This window comes from Ctenopharyngodon idella, chromosome 7 (assembly GCF_019924925.1).
Source record: "Ctenopharyngodon idella isolate HZGC_01 chromosome 7, HZGC01, whole genome shotgun sequence".
Lineage (NCBI taxonomy): Eukaryota > Metazoa > Chordata > Actinopteri > Cypriniformes > Xenocyprididae > Ctenopharyngodon > Ctenopharyngodon idella.
The window spans coordinates 6,821,745-6,835,092 of NC_067226.1; the positions used below are offsets into that span (position 1 = coordinate 6,821,745).

Genomic DNA, 13,348 nt, shown 5'->3' on the forward strand with positions numbered 1-13,348 from the left:
TAGAACACCTGCTGGCATCAGAACAAGTGGATTATGATTCCCCACATCTGGTCCTCTTACTGTGACAGAGAGAATTCAGGCTTAACCACTTTTGTATGATATGCACACCCTCTTTATTATTTACTATTTTAATGGTGCTAAAATTGTATCTGTTATGGAATGCAATGAGTGAATGAACTCCTTATTGATGAATGTGTGAGGAAGTGAGGTGAATACTGTGAGGTGAGGAAGAAAAGGGAATACAAATGTATTTATCTCATTACATTGTTCCATAAATGCCTTTTTTAAATATATATATATATATATATATATATATATATATATATATATATATATAATTCTACATTTTATTAAGCAATTTGTGTGTATTTGAAGTATGAATAATGTCTTGAACATAAAAACAGAGAAGCAAATTTTTATTTTGTCACTTGTGGTCTCCTCAAAAGACTCAAAAGAAGGGTGTGTTGGCAGCCCCACCTTCCCATCAGCACAGCAGTCGTGTGCATTGGTAAAGGGGGTGGGTTTTTCATCAGAATTACGTTACATTATTGTCATGATATAGGCATCCGTCCAACCATCTAGCTCACGGTTATTGGCTCTCTGCTGCTTCCTGCTCATACCGTGCAGACGATAAATGAACGTCTTGACAATGGGAGGCAACCGTTGTATTGCACCCCCCCCAGATGTCTGTTGCATCCTGCAAGCCATTGTTCTCCCCCCTGCTTAATGATGCATAAACTCACCCTGAAGCATCACGCCCCAAACTGAGAGGGCACATGGCCCCTCAGAGTTTTGAGTGGAGTGTAATTTAAATGCAACTTCAAGAAAAGATATTTTTGTCTTTGAAAATTACACAATTATTGTATAGTTTTAAAGCAATAAATCACCAATTTGCTTGTCTAAATTTGATTCAGCCATCATCTACCTATCCTCAATAGAACCCAGGACCCCTTTTACATTAAACAACGAATGTAGCTTTAGACTATCTAAAGCACTCATTTTCTTCCTGGAAACATAGTCAAACAGTATAACTGAGTGATATGTCATGTTTTACCTGTCTTTCCGAGCAAGTGCACAATGTTGGGACCAATTGGGGTCCAATTAGTACATATACATGCTGGACGAAGCCGAACTACAATCACATTATCTAGTTCTGTTAGTCTGACTTCACAAAAACTGGACTGGAATTTAAGTCTGACTGCAGGTGATATTTTATTGCTTTAGGCAGACTGAAATACAACTTTTAAAGTGGACATAAACACACTTTAAAAGATATATATAGTATCAAACACTGAGTTTCAGTTTCCTGCAGTAGACATGAGAGAGAATCTTAGCACTGATTGACACTGATTGCTCTCCACCTCCTAGCTGTTGTCATTGTCTTAGAGATGTGTGGTCAGGGTAAAATAGCTGTGTTTCTCTGTTTGTTTTTGACACACACGTTTCCACTCTGCCGTGAGATTGTAATCTCCTTTCAGATGCTTTATGGCACGGTGGGAGACAGATTATACTGGGTTTACTGACTCATGACTGCCTCATGACTGCCTCATCCCTGCCTTACGGCTCTTGCTCCTCTGCCGCCCCACGGCCTCCTCGTGTGGAGCATCGTTTAAGGAGGGTTATGTGTTTGAGGGGTTGTAGGGGAGATTCTGCTTGAAGTTGGTGGTGAATTGGTTTGGGTAGAGAAGAAAAAAAGAGTGGGAAAAGGGGAGATGGGGTAGGAGTGGTAATAAACTACTGTACAGTTGTTATCCTTTTGTTGTTTGTTGTTATGTCAATGTGACACAAATTTTTTTTTTAGCCATTAGGTTTTCCTCAGGATTTCAATCCGTTTTGTTCTACAGCACAACGCTGCATCCTACTTTATGACTTTCAGACATCTACCTTAACTTCTTAGTCATGACTCCTTTAAAAAACCTGCCCACAGGGAGGGATGATAACATATGGCCTTAGAGTTTTTGGACCTTGTGGGCTGGCCTAGACAAGTATGACCCCTCTGATCCTTGACTCAGATCTGCTTTCAGCTCGGTTGACTCATAGTACTCACCATATTGACCTGCAGGATAAAAACAACATGAAGTTGTTCACCAAGCTGAAGAAGCAACCTGAGGGCAATGTTTAGTCATAACAGCAGAAAGTGTCCTGTTTCTATAACACTGTTCTGCAGGCCTCTATCATGTTCCACAGAAACTAAGTAAATTTGCATAATCTTCAAAAGTTTGATTTTAGTCAGACTAAACTAATAATTCATCTTTCCATATACCAGTCTGATTTTTGTGAAGTCAAATCATACTAAAAAAACTGCAGGGCCGTAGCTAGTAAATTGTGGGCCTCCTGAAAAAACACTGATGTGGGCCCCCACTGCCCTTCACTCATAACATATATGGTATAATATCCCTGGGGCCATGTAACCTAATAGAGATGTCTTACAAAATAACAATATAAATGTTGTTTTATATATAAATATTGAATAATATAAATATTGCTTTTACCCATTTTATATAAATTTTTATACAACATTGATCAAGCAATCATTCAAGATAAACTAATAAAACAAAAACAAAAGACAAGAAATTAAGTAGGCGTACCAATATAATGTAAAATGTCTTTCTAGTCAGTCTGGTGTATAACAGCTGATGTAAACATTCAGGAAAAAAAAGAATGCAGTCAAATGCAAAATTTCTCATTGTCTTCATTTCTGATGAAGATAATATGCTACTGCATAATATGCACTCTAAAAAATGCTGGGTTAAAAACATACATACAGAATCTCTCCAGATCCTTCAGATTCCCAGCTCCATGTTGGTGCTTCTTCTCTTCAGTTCACTCCACTTATTTTCTTTAGGGTTCAGGTCAGGGGACTAGGACAGCCATGGCAGAAGCTTCATTTTGTGCTCAGTGACACATTTTTGTGTTGGTTTTGATGTTTGTTTTGGATCATTGTCCTGGTGGAAGATCCAACCACGGCCCATTATAAGATTTCTAGCAGAAGTGGTCAGGTTTTGATTTTTATCTGTTAGTATTTTGATTGAATCCATGATGCCATGTATCTGAACAAGATGTCCAGGACTTCCAGCAGGAAAATAGACCCACAACATTAAAGATCAAGCAGTATATTTAACCGTGGGCATGGGGTACTTTTCATCCATGTGTGCACCAAACCCATCTGGTGGGTTTGCTGCCAAAAAACTCTTGTTTTAGTTTCATCTGACCACAGAACCCGGTCCCTTTTGAAGTTCCAGTCTTGTCTGACAACTGAATATGCTGGAGATTGTTTCTGGATGAGAGCAGAGAATTTTTCTTGAAACTCTCCCGAACAACTTGTGGGGTGCTGTTTGGTAATTTTTTTTTTTTTTTTTTAGGCTTTCTGAGACTCAAGACTTAACTAATCTCTGCAATTCTCCAGCTATGATCCTTGGAGAGTCTTTGGCCACTCAAACTTTCCTCCTCACCGCACATTAGGACGATTTAGACACATGTCCTCTTCTAGGCAGATTTGTAACATCTTTAGTTGATTGGAACTTCTTAATTATTGCCCTGACGGTGAAAATGTGGATTTTCAATGCTTTACCTTTTTTCTTATAGCCATTTTCTATTTTGTGAAGCTCAACAATCTTTTGCTGCACATCAGAACTAATATTCTTTGGCTTTACTCAACGAATGATTAAGGGAATTTGGCCTTTGTGGCCTTTGTGTTTCCTCATGTTTATACTCCTGTGGAACAGGAAGTCATGGCTGGACAATTTCATGTTCATGATCACCCTGGTGTGCTAAATAAATGTAAATATGACTGGGAATATACTTCACAGATATTTTACTCATAAGAATTTCTAGGGGTGCCAATAATTGTGGCCAACATGTATTGGAGAAAAACATTTATTTCATAATGTGATTTTTTTTTTTTTTTTTTTTTTTTTTTCCCACTTTCAATTGTTTTACTTCGATGAAAGGTTAGAATTTTGTGAATTTTTTGAATGAAAAATCAAAAGGATAAACAATGCAGATTTATTTTTACAGCCGCCTTTGCTCATATTTACTAAGGGTGCCAGGGTGCCAGTATTTGTGGAGGGCACCGTATATATTGTTGTGGAAATTCCCAATACTAATCTGACTTCACCACTGACAATTCGAACAACCTCCAGATGAATATAATATAATACAATACTACAGTACCAATACAGTACTACAGTACCTTCGGGATAATTCCCGTCCTGAATATAATATAATACAATACAATACTACAGTATCTTGAGGTAATTCCCTTCTCGAATACTTCTAATACATTTCCAATACTTCGAGGTAATTCCCCTCCCGATGTGACGGCATCCTGTCAAGAAGCTACTATCACTACCTCAATCACACAAATATATATTGATATACATATCTGTGACGTATTTAATCCTTTAATTATACTATACATGAGTTTGATACCCAAAGTACTGTAAGTTGCTTTTGAGTAAAAGCATCTGGCAAGTAAATAATTGTAAAATGTTCTTCTCCATATCAGTGCTGTTTGTCCTTATGATTTTGCCTTCTTTATTTAATAAACATTTGTGGCTAGACAAATGTTTTGCTTTAGGTGGGAGTGCCAGGTCATGTTTGCGTACTGCTTTTGCAGTCAGGACGGGTGGACGGTGGGAGACACTAAGCATGGCCCTGTGACCGTTGTACTGTCATGTTTGATACACGTCTATATCCCTAATCTCCCTCTCCATCTGTCGAATCTGTCTGGCCCACCTAATCAGCATGTCGCTTCCTGTTCTACTCCTGGTCATCTCATGTCAGAGGTCCACTGCTAAGACTATTTACAGTTATCCCATCAATGTGACCACCCACACAAACACACAGATTTTCACATGCTTAAAGTTTTATACTTGCCGCAATTTTCCTTGCTTGGTCTAAAACTCTTTGGTGGTATTAATCGAGTTTTCATGTTTACATGGTGATTTTAAGAAAAGCAGAGAGAAGGCAAGGAATGGTGAAAGACATCATGTCCTGTTTGTCCAGGCCGCAGGAGCCTGTGCAGTGTTAATGGTATTCAGGGATCAGTGTTGCAGATTAACCTCTGAACGATGGGTAAAGAGGAGGAATCATTACAGAAGGGCTACTTAGACTAAAGCCGTGTGCTGAGTCTGTATCTCTTCCTCTGTGTTTACATCATAAACTCTGTGCAGAAGTTCCAAGGCGCTTCCTCTGCTTGAGTTGCTTCTCTTCAAGTCAGTAAAGGAGGTTCACCAAAGACTGAGGTGTCAAGTTTTAAGAATTTAGATGCATTTGCAGATTTACTTTGACCCTTGATGTCTTTGATAAGTTGGACTTGATTGCTCTGCAGAAAGCCTCCAGCTCTTCGTGCCAGGAATGGCTATAGAGCACACTGTCACATGAGACTGTTTGGAAACACCTTGTTACTGAGCCCCTGAATGCTAGGACATTGCTTAAATAAAAAAAATAAAAAAGTATAAACAACCAATCAATTTTAAGTATAAACAAATTTCAAACCGAACCCCCTGGGAGATTTAAGGGAGTTCTGGGGGTTCTGTAGAACATTTGATAGAAAATAAAAAAGATGGCAGCGGCTATTTGCAAAATAGCAGCATTTTCTTAGCGATATGCTGTTTAATTTAGGTGAAAATAGTGATATTTACTAGCTATTATAGCTATTTACACCATGTAAAAGTAGCAGTTCTTTGCAATAAGAGTAAATAGTAATTAGATGCTCTCTATACTTTATATTGGCAGATACTATTTGCACCTCAGTATTTTTGTACATTAACAGGATGCAATAATATCATAGAGTGTAAATTATTATATTTATTAAAATTATTAAATGGATGCTGCCTTATTGGGAGAATAAAAACCCTCCCTACACCTTCACCTAACCCTACCCAATAAACACTTTTAATATTATTAAGCACTTGTTTGCAGTTTATTTCCACTTTTAGAACATTATATTAATTTTTATTGAAAATAAATGCGAGCTCGGCAAAAGGTGAATTCGAACCTGCGTCGATCGCATTAAAAGCCAAGACTGCAAACATTACTCTCTACTGCTGTACCACTGAAGATGTTAAATTCTGCATGTCTTTTTTAAAACTTTAGAGGCCCAACCAGACATTGGTGGGCAGAGCTAGTGTAAATAGCGTTTGCCAACAAGGGTCGCTATTTGCACTTAGTGTAAATAGACACTCCAAAAAAAGATTTTAATATTATTTATGAAATGAAACCTCCGTAATTGACATATGGTTTTGTGGGGAGACTGAATGTATAGAGATACTTAATTTCTCTTTTATAATATACAAAAAATATACACTGGAAGAAAGAAAAATAGATACATAATAGATATTAATAGATACATATTTTTTTCAGGTAATATTTTAATTATTTGTTTTGGCTTTAGTAAAATGGCAATATAAAATCCTAATGTTTTATAATGTAATTTTACATTTTTTGCACATAGTATAAATGGGTCTATATACTTGAAATTAAAAAGCTGTCCCTCAGATCTCACTTGAGTCTCACTTGTCTGCTTTCATCTGAGAAAGATTTGATGACTGTGAGTATTCTCAGGACAGGGTACATTTACAGGACAATGTACTAAAAACAGAAAAGTTTTTCCTTCGTGTTTTTCATATACAGATGACAATGTTGTCAAAACGATCCCCATTCACACACGGATCCATGAAAACAATTAAAAACGCTGTATTATCCTGCCAGGCCAGTAGGTGGCGAGGTCACTTTGTAAAGTAAAACTACACGCCTATAGACTGAACTCGTAACACGCATGTGCAACAAAACACAAATTCGCGTTTTTGTGGTTTACACAGAGATGGTAATGGTATCGTTTTCATAAACTTGCACTTTGAATCCCGTTTTTAAAAGTCCCCCAAAACGCTGTTGTCATGTAAATGAATGGCAAAAACGCATAAAAAGTTTTCCATTTTTAGTTGAAAATGGTGTTGTGTAAACGGCTCCTTAGTCATACAGTTTAGCCTTAACTTCCCAAGCTCGCAACCAGCGGCGTCTTGTATTTGCTCATATCAGGTGCTGTGTGCATCATGTGCTGTTCTGATATGAATACATCAAAGCTCCTTGCCCTCACCTTGGCATCCTATTGAATGAGTATATCCTAACAAGGTGTCACAATCACTGAACTGAGTAATGGATCTACATCGGTGCAAGGTCTCTGCTTTTCCGACCATGCAATGTCATGCAGCGTGGCCTTGCTAGGCTATCTGTTTACGCTGAACCCTCACACGAGCACATGGCCTCTGTTGGAGCATGTCCCGCATGACATGAGTTATCACACATCCTGGGCAGTGGGCTATTTTAAACATACACAAATGACTATAAATGTGATTCTGTATCAATATATTGATATTGACGATGAGCCAGTCAGATTTAGTTTCATCTCATAACATGTAAGCGTCCTGTGTTGATTCATGTCTGAAATAGATTTGTTTACTTCTAGTAAATTTATAGTAATAATGCATAAATTATTACATATTTAAATATAAGATTAAAATTATTATAATATCTTATACTTTTCATAAGATTATTAATTTTATGTATATGACATTAAATATAGTATTAAAATATATATTATAGATTAAATGTATTTGTGAATATATTAAATATTATATGTATTAAAAATTACACATTTAACAAATTATTTTAATTATTTTTTAATTAATTTAAATATAAATTCATTTATTATTTAATATATTATATTTAAAAAATGTACTACATAGATGTATAAATATAAATAAATATATAATATACAGCGAATGTGTGGTACAGTAATCAGTGCTTGCCAGATCTCCCAGTGCCAGTGACCTCTTAAAACACACTGAGCTGGAAGAATTGCTATTTCTAGGCAAGACTTCATGTAACATTCATGAAGCTCACCTCTTAGAGTCGTCGTGAGGAGTGTTTTTCCTTTTGAAGGATATGCTCTGTTTGTTGTGAAGTTGAGAGGGGTGGATAAACAGGGCAGACTGCTTAATATTTTAGTGCATTACTCTTAAGGGCCAAGGAAAGGACACTTCAGCAGCTGCAGCTTAGACATTTTTCACTTTGCACAGTAATGTTAGAGCCCCAAAGAGTGTGATAAATGCTCAACATTTTACGGTGTATTTTTACCCAACTTTACGCCTGTTTGGGGATTTGCTCTCTGGTCTTGTTTTACTTTGCACCTTGTCCTTACCAGACGTGATAAAGCAACAAGTGATAAAAGGTTCCTCTTGCATGTTAATTTGAGTTTTTGTTTAACTCAGGACTTAGTTTTCATACTTTTTAATGCCAGGGACCCCCAAGTATTTCTAAAATATAGTTCTAAAATATAAAGACAGCTATATATATTTTCAGCTACTGTATATACAGACCTATTTATGCTGTGTGGAAAAATAGTAAGAGTGAAATTATTAGACAACATGTTTCCAACTTTTGTCATTGTACAAAACTAAAAGAAATTATTAAAAAATGTTATATATTTTATTATATATTAAATATTATATAGAAACTTTTTCAATGCTATTTTTTCAATTTGAGGTAGTGGTTTGGTTACTTAAACTGTGTCTACATTGGAGCAGGCAGAAGCTGTCCACATTGGACGCAACAAAGTGACGTTGCAAATTCCATTTTTTCTTTGTGTCAGAAGTAGCGTGAGCATTTGAAATACTTGTGTTACTGATATGTAAATCCATTATGAATTGTAGTTAAATTCTTCCACTCTTGTACTGCAGAAGGTTTAAGCTTCTGCTTAGTACAGTGTGTGAATGAGTAACCAGAATGACAGAGAAAGCGTGTGTATGTGCGAGAGAGAGAGATGAGAGAAGGGAGAGAGTGAGTTTGGTGGCAACAGAAGCTGGTCCAGATTGAATGCGGTGCTCTTGGGTTTAGTGCAAATCCTCTAGGGATCGTGGGCAGTGTGGAGGTCACAGGAGAGAAGCCCAGCTCTGGTGCTCTGCCTGCCAATCAGAGGGATTCACAGCAGCAAATGGGATCCAAGGCTCTCACTTTGGCCAGACTGCTCTCTGGTTTGGGGAATGAATTGTTGAGTGTGCTTTGCCAGGGAGCAAGAAAGCACGTGTATCAGCCAGACCACCATGTAAAAATGGAGGAAGCGGACAGCAGGGCCTCTGTCACTCAGCCTGTCTGCCCTTTGGGAAAAGAAGCTGACTATGGAGAAGATAGATCCTGAAAATTCACAATTGCAGTAGCCTGTTTGTTTGGGTTTAGCTTTTTCTGTTCAAAAAAGCTGATCGACATGTACAATAACCAAACACATTTTTTTTTTTTTTTTTTTTTTTTTTTTTAATTAAAAAAAAAAAAAAAAACTGTGAAGCTGTCTCTGTGAACGACTGAACAAAAATATGCAATATACATGTAGTATTGCAGTGGCGCTTGGTCCATAAGCTGCGAATGCTCTGCATACCCAAGCCTTTCTTGGACTCGCTGATTAACATTAACACTATAAATTACAATAAGTTCCTTTGTTTGAGGTGTACCATAAAGCCTACATGATAAAATGTGTGTAATGCGTAACTGTCCGTAATTTATTTATTTGCCAAACGACGGTAATTTTCTTTAAATCTGCACAGTTACGGAGGCTTCCGGGTATGTCCCCGTTATGTATCGTCATCATTGTCCCGCGTTCTCATTGGTTTGCTGGCCTATGGGGGATTCCATGCGCTGGAAAAGCTTAATAAATGTATCATATTATAGGCCTACTTATTTTTAATTCTTAATTTAAAACAACAACAACAACAACAACATAAAAACACTACTGGCATATATTTAAAGTCACACCTGCCACGGTGTTTATTTGTCGTCTCTGATTTAGATGTGTGTCTTCAGCCGATGCGCCGTACTGTAGGTGAAGCATGTTTCTGCAACATTAGTGCCACCTAGCGGGATAACAAAAATACAGCATATTTTGCGCGTCCCTTTCGCACGTCTTGCCTGACTCAAAGGCACAATATGTAGGATTTTTGGATTAAAATATACAAAAACCACTAGAACAGTGTTATATATTTTGTTGACTTGTGTACTTACGTTATCCCAAATGTTTCCAAGAATGTTTAAATCCAGATAAATAAGCAATTTTAACCAGGACACGGAACGTGTCCATGCGTCGCCTATCAATGACATCATACCCGCGTTACCCTCGATTTCCGGTTTTATTTTGTATAAACCATGGGAACACCAAAGACACTTTAATATGTTATGTGTTTTATTAGACAGGTGAGCAACTGTTTTGATACATTCATCGACAGAAAACTAATCATGCTATATAGCTCAACACAGTACCATTTACCATGTTTTATCGATCTAGCTTACTGCAGTGTGCAACAAGTGTCTCATAGCAGCTGCTGAGCGAACGCAGAGTAGCATTATAACAACTTTCAACACACAAATGTGTCTAATATGATAAAACAGCTCTGCTTTACCCCACATACGCTTGACCAGAAGAAGCGGAAGCGGTGACTGCGGCATAATAAAAGTTCTGCTGCTCTCGAGAGTGTGTCGTGCCCGTCTCTCATTAGCAATCGCTCCAGCGGCCTCTTTCCGCTCTTATAGCACTCGGTCCTGCTCTGCTTCATACTACATTAATGTTAATAATCTCATCCATGAACATGATTCTGACCAAGTCCCGTCCTGATTCTTTTCCACCAGCTGTAGATGTGAAGACAACACCTCCCATGATTCTGTGAAATCAAAGCATCATCAAGCTACGCCGCATAAGCGACCTCTAGAGATGAATTTTCACATATTGTGTCTTGACTCAACTCAAACTCAAAACAATAGCTTTTACGGGTGCTCGTGAAGGCATCAACAGGTAAATGTAGGCTACTTTCAATAAAAGGTCAAACAAGGAATACTTTCAGATGTGTTGCTATGTGTCATGAGAGTTAGCAGCTAGGCAGCTAAAACATTCTGTCCATCAAACGTATCTGCACCAGGTGCATTTGTGACAAAGTGCCACACAGTATACCCGGTTAAAAAAGTCAACGCTCTCCACTGTGGATTATTTAATTGATTTTTTTAAAAACTCATTTATGTCATCAGATGCTCATAAATCAGATAAACGCAGTTCAAGCAAATGTTTGTCTTTATTTTATGGCAAGGCTCTCTTAGACTCCTGTACAACATAGATCTTCAAGGTTTTTTTTTTTTTTTTTTTTTTTTTTTTTGTGGAGCTTGTTCAGTTTTAAGGATTTCATAATGGGATTCTCCTGTTCTTACTGTGGTTGTGCATTTCAGACTCTTGTCTCTTCAGTTTGACAAGAGACAGCAGTAGGAAAATCAAACTGGAAGGTGATACACATTCCTTAAGGCCACAGGGGTTACATAAATCACCCAATGACAGGACTAAAACAAATCTCCCTCCGGCTTTTCCCTCAGGATCGCCTGCTTACAGTAGCTCTATGGATTTTGACCCAAACAGAGAAAAAGTGGGAGAGAGAATTGTTACTCTCATTTTCTATGATATCTTGTTCTTTGGATAGGTATAGATTTTTTGGAAAATTGTTAGCCTGATCACTTGGGATATCATTCATGTCCTAAGCAGTTTGCACAAACCGTGCTGGATGCTCTTACGCACCAAAATGTAATACATAGGGCTAGGGGTTGTTTAAATCCCTTAACATAAGTATGAGCAATAGTAATAGTGATGCTTGCCTTAGCAAGCTCCTCTAATTATGGAGACAATTTTTATGAGAGTATTAAAGCTATCATGAGCAATATGTCCCGAGGGTTTAATTGCTCCTTGCACTAATTCATGCTAGAAGACACCTCCTGTGAGAGAAGAGAGATCCATATGGGTGTGAGCGGAAGAAACGTTTCTCAAATCTTTGATGCATGCACATTATACAGAGTCTAATACAGAGTCTTATACAGAGTTTTAAAAAAAGTCACTCCATCATAGTGGTGAGAGTAGGGTTACGTAAGAACCTTTTATCATAAGCTTTGCTTTTAGTTGGGGAGAATTAGGGTAATCAGGGACTAGTGATGACACCTAAGCTCTGATGTGTACAGTTCTTGCACCATCAAATAAATTGCAAAAGATGTCCCTAATTTACCCTGTGAAATCTTGATACTATATAACTTCTGGTTAGGTAGGCATTCCTGTACAGCAGCTCAAACATTAGTGCATGACTAGCAAAACAAAAGACCTGGGTTTGATTCCCTGGGAATGCATGAAATGATAATATGCACACTACTGTTCACAAGTTTGGGGTTGGAAAGTCTCTTATTCTCACAAAGGCTGCATTTATTTGATCGAAAATGCAGTAAAAACAGTAATATTGTGAAATATTATTAGAATTAAAAATGTAAAAATATATATAATTATGGCTATTTATGGTGATGGCAAAGCTGAATTTTCAGCATCATTACTCCAGTCTTCAGTGTCACATGATCCTTCAGAAATAATTCTACACTGTAAAAAATGATTGTGATTTTAATGATAAAAGACTGTAAAAATGCTATGGTGAAAAACAGTTAATAGGTTTACAGAAATTTTCTGTACTTTATACGGTGAATAACTCTAATAGATCTAACCCTACATTTAATGTAATTTAATGTACAGTTTTTGGAAGTGAAAAATAACAAGTCATTGTAGAATTTACAGTGACAAACCGTAAATTGACATTCCTACAATTCCCCTCATGACACTTCACATTTGATGTATTTTCGTTTCTTCTTAGTTTTTCTTAGTTTCTTCTAATCAGTTATGTACATTAGGGTTTTATGTTACATCTCATGTTGTTAAATTAATGTTTATTGCATTTTTAAAGTTGTTAACACATTTTTAAATGTTACCATGATGGAGTTTAGTGTTTGTGTGAATGACTTTGTGCACCTTCTATATATTATTATTGTCCTTCTCAGCTTTTGGAAAATGATGAGCTTTGATTCATCATGTGACTCTCATCACCACTGTGTTTGGTGGTTGTCAGTGTATTACAAAGGTAGAAAACAGATATTAGTACTTCAATAGGTAAATTGGTAAAATTGGTAAAATTCAGTTGGTAAATTAACATGATATCAGTTAATGAAATGCGTTCTTTTACTGTAAATTTAAGTTAAATCTGTAAAACTGTTGCTACTGTATTTTTGTTTATGGTAAATTTCTGACAACCGCAGCTGCTGGGTTTTTTACCACAAATGTTTTTGTTTGTTTGTTTTTTTTACAGTGTGTGAAATAAACAGTTATGAACCATAATTATTACAATATAAACCTTTAAATTATATGGTTTTGAACTGTAAAATAGACAGTAAACTAAGCGCTGTACCGTAAAACCTAAAATGTTGCTACTGTATTTTTTTACGTTAAATTTCTGGCAAC

The 13,348-nt window shown here is 36.9% G+C and overlaps 1 protein-coding gene across 14 annotated transcripts in view; it reads left to right on the forward strand.

The window, feature by feature from the left end:
- Positions 1–13,348, forward strand: part of tjp1a (tight junction protein 1a) — a 164,174-nt gene that overhangs the window by 33,314 nt on the left and 117,512 nt on the right. The window lies entirely within an intron of this gene.